Source organism: Lolium perenne, chromosome 6, assembly GCF_019359855.2.
Source record: "Lolium perenne isolate Kyuss_39 chromosome 6, Kyuss_2.0, whole genome shotgun sequence".
Lineage (NCBI taxonomy): Eukaryota > Viridiplantae > Streptophyta > Magnoliopsida > Poales > Poaceae > Lolium > Lolium perenne.
In genome coordinates this window covers 172604918-172614908 of record NC_067249.2, presented here as the reverse complement: position 1 = coordinate 172614908, position 9991 = coordinate 172604918, and the positions used below count along the sequence as shown (strand labels likewise).

Below are 9991 nucleotides of genomic sequence, written 5' to 3'. Positions count from 1 at the left end.
CACAAAAAAGTGCTTGAGTTGCACTTTTCTGTTAAAAACGTGCAATTGCACTTTTTTGTTAGAAATGTGCAACTGGGCCGAGCACTTTTCTTTAAACTGCGGTTGCACTTTTCTAAGTTGACTGAGACTTAAGAAAATCTCAGTCAACTTAGACATAGACACACCCAATTAATAAAGCCAGAGGTTTAGTTCAACACACATGATGGGCCTATAGCTTCGCCAAAACCACCAAAAAGCACATCGTACGACATAAAACGGGGTCGGCCTCCCCACAGACACGTCGATACACGAACAAAGGCCGGTGAAGGCACACCCTAGGGCCTCATCTTGTTGGCTTCAGAGACACGTACAACTCCCTTAGCTCGCGCGCCATCCAGTTTAGTCCTTCCTTTTCTCTTGCTTCAAACTTTAGACTCCACATCTGCAAAAAGATAACATGCGAGCCAGATAGGGCCGGTACATTTTTGAAGTTTTGATCCTTGCGCCGGTAAGTTATACGAGCAAATGCCCTTCCAGCAGCAGATGCTGAATTTTGATGGAACTTTTACCATTGTTGTGCGTATTTTAATTTCACCTTGCAGGTATTAAATGCGATACTTAATCAGACACTGTGGTGGTTGGTATAAATTAAGACAAAACTGTATACATACTATGTCATTTTATTATGCTTATAATGGAAAATGTTAAAAAATAATCTATCTTGATGTATAGTGCCACAGGTCTTAATTTCGTGTGCTCACTTTTATAAGTGATTCTGGTGTTTGATGATTTAAGCTAGTAGATATATGCAGTTCAAATGTACTACGTAGGACCTTTAACAAATCGTCTGACGCTTACTCTACTATTGTCTATCAACTGATACTGTGCTACTCGTGTAACTGATACAGTTTTCCTTTCATGCTAGGCTTTGGGTGAATATTTCATGCCTTTTGTTCACTTCTTTCTGCCTGGTGTAATTGCTTCATAAGGTGCATGTATGTAAGACCTTTCAGCTAATGAACTTTTGTTATTAGATTAAGCAACACCACTTTTGTTGCGAAAATACTGCAGTTTTGGTTATTCAGTTGTGACCATTTTATTTCATTTAAATGCTTAGATAAATTAGTTGAAGTATGTAGCATTTTGACTTTGTGCTGTGATCATAAGCTGAGATTTTTACTGATTGCATCTCTATTTTATTTCAAGCAGGTGTACAAAGAAATGTCCCAGAAAAGAATTGAACACTTGAAGTACCATAAGAAGAAGCCTCATTAGTCGACCATTTTAGTTAAAGGAATCACACAGTCCGTAGATGATGGTGCTTATGGGTGTCGTGCTCTGAAAGCACTATCGCCAGAGGATGGACGGCAGTGTTCGGTGCTGAGCTGTCGATTCTAGCCTAGCTGCTTGCCTGGATCCTCCGCAGATGATGTTCGACGACCGACGTCTTTGCGGCGGCGTGGATACGCAGGGTCTGATGGCTGGGGGGCTTCTGTGTCATGTAGGAGGGAGGTCGAGCTGCCCCTAAGCAAGTAACCCGTCGACATCGGTATCCAAAGGTACCAACTATAATGAATTGCTGCCCGATGCAGCCGCTTTTTGGTTCTGCCCTGTTCGTCAAAATTAATTCTACGTATTCAGTACAACTCTGTTTAATTTGGATACACTGCTTTATTTAGCAGTTGCGGCTTATTTTTACTTATCTTAGACTTTACGTGCACATATAGATAAATTTATGTCATAAATATAAAATTCAGTTCTTTTGATTTATTTCTTCGAGTGTTGAGCAAAGAATTGGAGGCGCCAGATTTTCTCAGAACAAGGAATCTGGGAATAAGCTTGAGTTACATCCTTGTAAAATCTTCTCCATCGAAATCCCTACCATCTTGTCCTAATTTTCTAATTCGTCTTTTATGTTTTCTAGTGTCACTAGGAAGAGTAAACGGAAGCTCCACTTTCAGAGGAAGACCCACCAACTCTATGCAAGTGGTATTACTGGCTTCAATGGTTAGTGTGATTTTCCTGTTATGCCGGTGCTACCTTATGTTTCTTCCTATGAAAATGGTACTCCCTCAGTTCCATTCTATAGTGCCTATAGTTTTTTGGCACGGAAATTAGCGCAAGAGTATTTTTTACACAAGACCCCTAGCTAAACGATTTTAGATCAACGTAAAATTTGGGAAATCCATATCTTCCTAACTTACCATAACAAATTTGGGAGCTGAACGATTTGGGAGCTGAACGGGGAGGAGGTAACTGAAAAAAAGCTAAGCTACAACCTTATATTCTGAAACAAATGCCAAAAATTTATAGGCACTATAGAAAGGAACGGAGGGAAAATGTGCACATGGAAGTATAACCATTAAAACGGGAAAATGTGAATGAGAGAAATGTTTTATAATTGAATCCCTCCACGGTGAAAAATATAAACTATGAAAACCCCATTAAGTTCATCTTACAAAAACCCCTTGCACTATTCCTTGTCACTTTTTCATTCATATGCACCAATGATGATCTAATTCCATGTTGAAAGAAAATTCTAACTCAGCTGGTGATTGGAGGCCGGCTGCCACTGATCACTAGCCTCCTCCACTGCTGATGTTCGACGGTTGGTGTCTTCACGGTGGCGCCCGACTGTAGGTGGTCGAGCTGTTTGCCTGCAATTGCCACCACATCAACCTCAACGCTGCCTTTCAAGAGCTCGTCAACATCGACCTACAAAGGTACTGACTTTCAAATGGATCGCTGCTTGATGGAAACAATGTATGGTTTTACTTTTTTCATATGTATATAGGTGTATTCTGTCTTGTGTTAATTTGGATGCGCAACTCTGTTTAGCAGATGTGGCTTAATCACACAGGCGGAAAGATGTTTGTTGTTTTTTTATTATAAACCTATCATTAGATTCATGGAAATGGAAGTGTGAAGAAGAAAAGTTGCTATATGAGCATTTTTTTATGTTCATGGATACACGACTTATCGAGTTGTAGCAGCCACCTTTAAGCAAAATCTTTTAATCATTCGTTCAAAGTAAATACAGAGAATTAGATTGTTAAAAATAGATTGTTGTATCATACGAGAACACTTCAAGAAAATCACAAAGCCACTGGTTGCGAATCAAGAAAACTAGACATATAAGTAGCAGCAGAAAGGGCCATAGCTCCATATGTAGTTTCCATAGTATAATAATTAGAAAATTGACACGTTTAACCATAGTGTAAACCTGTAACAAATTAATGTCACGAAATGGTACCAGGAAAGGTCTCTAAAATTGTATTCATGAGCAATGACCTAGACAATACATGAGGATGTAACGAATTCACTATGCAGCAATGTGTAAGAGAGGTAGCACTAATACTCTAATAGTCAACCTCTGTTTGCAACACAGGGCATAATCATGATCAGTATGATGCGGAATGTCTGTGGTCGAATTCTGAGTTCTAAACAGGCCTTAATAAATAATGGAGTCAATATTTCGAATCATATGGACACATTCAGAAGTTGACTGTGTGTCTCTGCAAGTATTTATCTCTTTGTATATCTACTTTGCTAGCTAGCTATATCAGCAAATCACCATCATGCCCCAGTCTCCCGTCTGACTTCTATGTATGTGTGGTAGCAGCATTGTGGCAAGACATCACAACGGTGCCTGCAAGTGGGACTGCAACTCCCATGGGCCTGAATAAGACCTCTAGTCCTTGCCACTGCCACCGGCGTCATGTTGCCGGTGGTCGCTTGCCCCGCTGGATACTCCCAGGAACGCAGGCGCTGGGTCCAGCTTTCAGCCGCCTGAGGTGTGGAATGTGGTAGCAGCGTGAGCGATGCAAGAAGACGGTTGTAGCAAGATGCATGGTGAGCTACAAGATTTATGTTTAACCTTCATTCAGTGTTCATTGTAGCAGCTATTAGTTCTCTTTCAAGGCCATGATGTTTTCCATCTTCCTGCACTAGCACTCTTCTTAGAGGTGCTACAGCCAATGAATGTGGACGTGCTATAATTTGTTTGGTTGTAAAGAGCTAAGCATATAAATTCTACAAAATCTTAACTTTTATATGCATTGAATTTTTTCTTTGCTTTTTGATCATTAGTTCACTGATTTGAAGTATAAATTAAATGCCCAGAAATTGATTTCTTTGTTCGGAGTCTCGGATGGGATCCCGGATATCACGAGGAGTTCCGGAATGGTCCGGAGAATAAGATTCATATATAGGAAGTCATATTCCACGTTTGGAAATGATCCGGTGCATTTATGGAAGGTTCTAGAAGGTTCTAGAAAAGTCCGGAAGAAATCACTTTGGAAAGCGGAGTCCCGGAGGGACTCCACCAACCATGGCCGGCCAACCCTAGAGGGGGGAGTCCAAGGTGGACTCCACCTAAGGTGGCCGGCCACCCCCCTCATGGAAGGGTGGGAATCCCACTTGTGGTGGGAGTCCCACCTTGGGTAGGTTTCCCTACAACATGGAAGGTTTTGGATTGGGGTCTTATTCGAAGACTTGTAGTCCAACACTTGGGGGTTCCACCTATATAATGAGGGGCCAAGGGGAGAGGGCCGGCCACCACAACCACACCACCTTGGCCGCACCCAAGGAGGCCGGCCACCCCCTCTCCCAAACCCTAGCCGCCCCACTCCTCCACCTCTCCCGCAACGCTTAGCGAAGCTCCGCCGGAGTTCTCCATCGCCACCGCCACCACGCCGTCGTGCTGTCGGATTCAAGGAGGAGCTACTACTTCTGCTGCCCGCTGGAACGGGGAGAAGGACGTCGTCTTCATCAACACCGAACGTGTGACCGAGTACGGAGGTGCTGCCCGATTGTGGCACCGTCAAAATCTTCTACGCGCTTTTGAAAGCGGCAAGTGATCGTCTACCGCAGCAACAAGAGCCTCATCTTGTAGGCTTTAGAAATCTTCAAGGGTGAGTCTCGATCATCTCCTCGTTGCTCCCATCTTCTAGATTGCATCTTGGCTTGGATTGCGTTCTCGCGGTAGGAAATTTTTTGTTTTCTATGCAACGTATCCCTACAGGTGTCGATTAGGGTTTTGGTGTCCAGAGGGATTAACATCGATTCGCCGTTCCTGGACGCGATGGTGAAGATCCACGACTTGCTGGTGCTGGTGGTGGTGCTCGGCTGGCGCTGGCATGGCTGCGGTTGGCGCCGCCGTGGCTAGCCAGTGCCGCCGTGTCGCCTCCGATGCTACTGTTGCACGATCACCTCCCCTGATCTCCTCTACTCCTTCTTCTTCCTCTAGGCCCTCTCTCTATTGACATGGCCAGCTACTGCACCATTTCTGGCCACTGGCCATGCAATGCTCTTACTTGTGCTGCTAGCTACTGATGTTGTTGCTCTGGATATATTGGTAGGGTTCATCTCTGTTGCTTGCCATGGGTTCTAGCTTGCTCCTAACCATGTTGCTTCATCTGGTGTCCATAAGAACACCAGCTGCTAGCAGTGACATGCTATATTTGTATATATTGTTGTTGTTGTGTTGTACTGGGCTCTATCTGCTCCAAAGGTTCCATTTGGAGCCTGGATTGCTAGTGGTTAGTATATTGTTATGCTGCTAATCCTTGTTGTTGCTTGTCTTAAGCAATATCAATTGTCTATGCCTCTCTGTACTTGCTTACCATTAACTGGTGAGCTAGTGGTGCTTATTGGAGTGTGCTATACTCATAATTATGCCCTGTGGTGCTACTGGTACTATACCAGTGACACTTCTATGCTGCTGCTGCATGTTGGTTATGGCTACTATCTATCTATGTCAATTGATATGCTTATGTGGCTTACTGTACCATATATACTTGTTGGTTTGTGAAGGTTTACGGCCACTTGTTATTGATGAACCATGTGATTCAATTTAATTCAATGATGTTAATTTGATTTCCAACCTTTGTTGGAAACAAATCCATGTCTAAACCTGTACAAGGTAATGAAGACTTGCTCACTTGGTATTGATTTCTTGCTAGTACGTGTGGTGACCTTAGTAGCTCTTGCTACTGCCATTGGTTGCATCTCAAAGTTGTACATTTGGTTGGTTTTGATGAAAATAGAGAAATCCACAGTAGGGGATCATGTAAATGAATGCCACTGTGGTATCCTTTGAAGAAAATGGATAATCTCTTATGGTTTAAAAGGCTAGGTGGTGCTAGGTGATTCAGTTGGCTACCAAGACTTGTCTCATCTGGTTAGCTGGGATATGCCATGTGCTCTTGCTTATTTAGGCATATCTATCACTTACTGGATTTATTGGTTCTTGCTTGGCCTCTCTTTTGCCAGCATCACTTGGTCTATATCAAGTGATGAATAATCCATGTGGAGCATCTGCTCCATGCTATGTGTGCTTGAGCATGCTTATGATGGATTGGATCCTCTAGATCCTCTCCAGGTATTAAATATACCTTGCTCCAGCTCCTAGATAAAATTATTTGTTGCTGTAGAGGATTTTGTTGGTTGATCTTGATCAACCGGCCCTTCTCCTCCTAGCTCCTGGCTGTTTCTTGACTTATGTCACCATGGTTGCTGGTTTGGTGGTGTTTTTGTTGGATGAACCGTGAGGCTCTAGTTGTGTTGCTGCAGATGCAGTGGTGTTCCTAGATGGTTCATCTCTATCTACTATGCATTGTTCAATTTATAGCAAACCAGTGTGGTTTGATTGGTCGACAGCACAGGCTAGGCTTGTGCTGTAGTGTATTGTCCACAATTCACCATGGTGGTGAGTCACTGGAGAGATGTGTGGCATGTGCATTGGCTTTGGTTGGTACTTGATCACCCTACCCGAGCTTATCCCTCCATTTTTACTTGTTTTTATTGACCAAGTGGCATTGCCACTTGTTTCTGGACAACACTTGGTTCCTTTGCTTGATGTTTTTGCAGGTTTCAAGATTGATCAATAAATGAAGAATTGAGAAGATGTCTAGGAAAATAGTTTTACTATGTAATCTTCTTTTCTTCCTCATTTTCTTATTTTTGTATGATCATAAATGTTGTAATATTCAGATATTATGTAATGACAATGTATCTATGCGTGATTGATCAATAAAGCTCAAAGTTTCCTTATGAGCAATTTGTAATATTTATAATCCCATTTTGGAATATGTTGTATGAATCTTATAATTGTCTGAGTTATAAGATATGAGTTCAATTGTATTTAGTTTCTTATATTCCTTTATGATTCAAAATTCAAATTTGAATTGCAAATTCAAACTTCTCTCAAAACCCCTAGTTTCAAAAGAGGTCACGTCGCAATTCATAGCACTCCCATCACCCTAACCCTAATGGCAACGAGAGAGAAACCTCGATCCATCTTAGGTGTTATGCAATTAAGCGCAAAAATTTCCCCCGTTTTGCGATGCAAATCACAACCCTTTACTAAATCTATCCTGCATGTGTCCTAAGTTCTGGGATTTTACAAGTATCCCTCGCCGTAGCCTCCAATCGTGTACAGACCTCGTAAAGAGGTCTCGATTCTCCACCCGCTGAAGGGGCGACCACAAACGGAGAATACCGGTACATCTATAGATAACCTGCAATATAGAATAATTTTTTTCATTAAAGATTTTATCATTTCTACATAGCCATAACACCCAGATAACTGCAAGTGCAACCATCCTAATAATTCTTCAAAACCTTAAATCGATACCATGAAGCCAATTGCCAAAGACGTTGACGGAGGATAAAGGCTGAAAGCTACTTGGATGATTGACCATATAGATCTAGCAAACCGGCACTGGAATAAGAAGTGTTTGATAGTCTGATCTTGATGAGAGAACACACACCGAGTACTTCCATGCCAGTTCCAGTTAACAATATTATCTTTGCTAAGAGTAACCCCACGACGAAGATACCATGCAATTTTTTTTTTTGTTTTTTAACGGTATTCTCATCTTCCAAATTTTCTTGTTATTATCAACTGGTGTATCTGATAGAAGGATTGCTTTGCAAAGGGAATCTACCGAGAAATTGCCGTTGGCATGAAGATTCCATCGAAATTCGTCAGGTGCATCCGATAGTTGGATATCCTCCAAACGAACAAGTAAGGACTTCCATGCAACTAGTCATGGGCCCAACAATCCTGTATGAAAGTCACATACGAAGGTGAGGTAGCCATTATTGTAGCAATGATATCACTTTTGCGACGAACAATACTATACAAAGCAGGATACTATTCACATAGGGGGATGGTGCCTAACCAAATATCTTCCCAACACTGTATCGGCGTTCCACCATTGATGGAGAAAGTACCATTGCGAAAGAAGAACTTTATCGATGCCATTAACCCAGCGTAGAAATGCGAGTCCCCGGGTTTCCAGACCACTTGGGATAACGCTTTCGAAACGATATACTTTCGTCTCAGCATAGTTTGCCAAACCTGATCCTCAGTAAGAAGTTTAAACATCCATTTACCTAGTAAAGCTGAGTTCTTGACCTGGAGATCATGAACTCCAAGCCCACCTTGGTCTTTGGGTCTACAAACTATACTCCATTTAACTAGTTGATATTTATTTTTCTCACTATCCCCTTGCCAAAAGAATCTTGATCGATAATAATCGAGTTTTTGTAGGACTCTTTGGCAAAAGAAAGAAAGATATCATGTACAATACCATGTTTGTCAGTACTAAATTTAATGAGTACCAATCTTCTTCCGAGGGACAATAATTTACATTTCCAACTACTAAGACGTTTTTTAAGTCTTTTCTCAACTATTTTCCATTCAACATTTGTAAGTCTTCGATAATGAATTGGAATCCCCAAATAACGAATAGGAAACTGGACTCGCCCACAACCAAACAACTCCGCATAAAGAGTTGCGTCATCTATCACCGAAACAAAACAACTCGCTCTTATGAAAATTAACTTTTAGACCCGAAAGTTGCTCGAAGGCCGTTAAAATCAATTTTAGGTTGCGAGCTTTTTCAAGATCATGATAGTCTATTAAATTTCACAGAAAAATGAATTATAATATGTAAATTAAATGGTACTGGAGATACATGATACCACTCCATCTGAGTGTGTAACAATTTTTTTAATAAAGAAGATATATTAATATCAAGAAGATATTAAATACAATCAACCTTTGCAACAACGTAATGTCAAGAACTAGTCCATGCACACAACCAAAAACACACACAAAAAAAAGTGATACTCGGAGTGTGAAATAGGTTCCCCAAAAGTGACACATATAGAAAAGAAACGGTGCATGGATGTTGTGTCTCTTTGTTTTTCCTGCTCGAACAAGCATACAACTTCTTGGCCACGGTATTCAATAAGCGATCGACATCGAACGTGTAGCTGCGATGAACATCAATATCTGACGTTTGCACCAATTACATTGTAACAACATTGCCACTCTCTGTGTCTGTCTATGTATATTTTGCTACACATATCATGTCCTGCCTGTACTTAATGTCGATGCCTTTGGTTGGAGTTGACGATCAACCTATCCAACTTAATTTCTACGGATCTCGAGGCAAAACCCTCACTCACTTGCTGTTGGATTACTCATTAGCTACACATTATCACAAAATCAGCACTGCAGCTGACATGAAACAAATGCTCTGAGACTCTCAATAGACATCAGCATGCTGATGAAGCAAGTTCTGCACACCATTACACTACATGAGCACACAATTCTATAGCGCTACCAAACACCAGCTCTCATTTTCCTTTTTGTTTTTAATATATCTTCTCTAAGTTCGCTGCTCTACCAAGTGAGCAATATCAGCCATAGAGAAATACCAGCAGCTGGTAAAAGACCTAGCTGTCTCTGCTTTGTGTAGTGTGCAGCTAGCCTGTCCCATGATGTATCTGCCGCCCTAGCTGTACACCGTATATACGAAGATCTGCGCTAGCTGTACAAATACATACTGAGCTCAGATTCAGAAACGTACAGCAGCGATCAGAACCCACATGAGCGTCGTACTGCCTTCTACCAGTATTCTACACCCTCCTGTCTTCTAAGCATTTCGTTGTCTCACTCACCGACACGCGGGCCCTGATAGATCCCTGAATATCTGCG

The 9991-nt window shown here is 41.7% G+C and overlaps 1 long non-coding RNA gene across 1 annotated transcript; it reads left to right on the top strand.

Annotated features, from left to right (window-relative positions):
• Window positions 1-1194: 1194 nt before the first annotated feature.
• Window positions 1195-3993, top strand: LOC127309463 (uncharacterized). The gene is made up of 3 exons (XR_007857159.2): window positions 1195-1538; window positions 1904-2702; window positions 3602-3993. It is a non-coding gene; the product is annotated as an uncharacterized lncRNA (long non-coding RNA).
• The last annotated feature ends 5998 nt before the right edge of the window (window positions 3994-9991 follow it).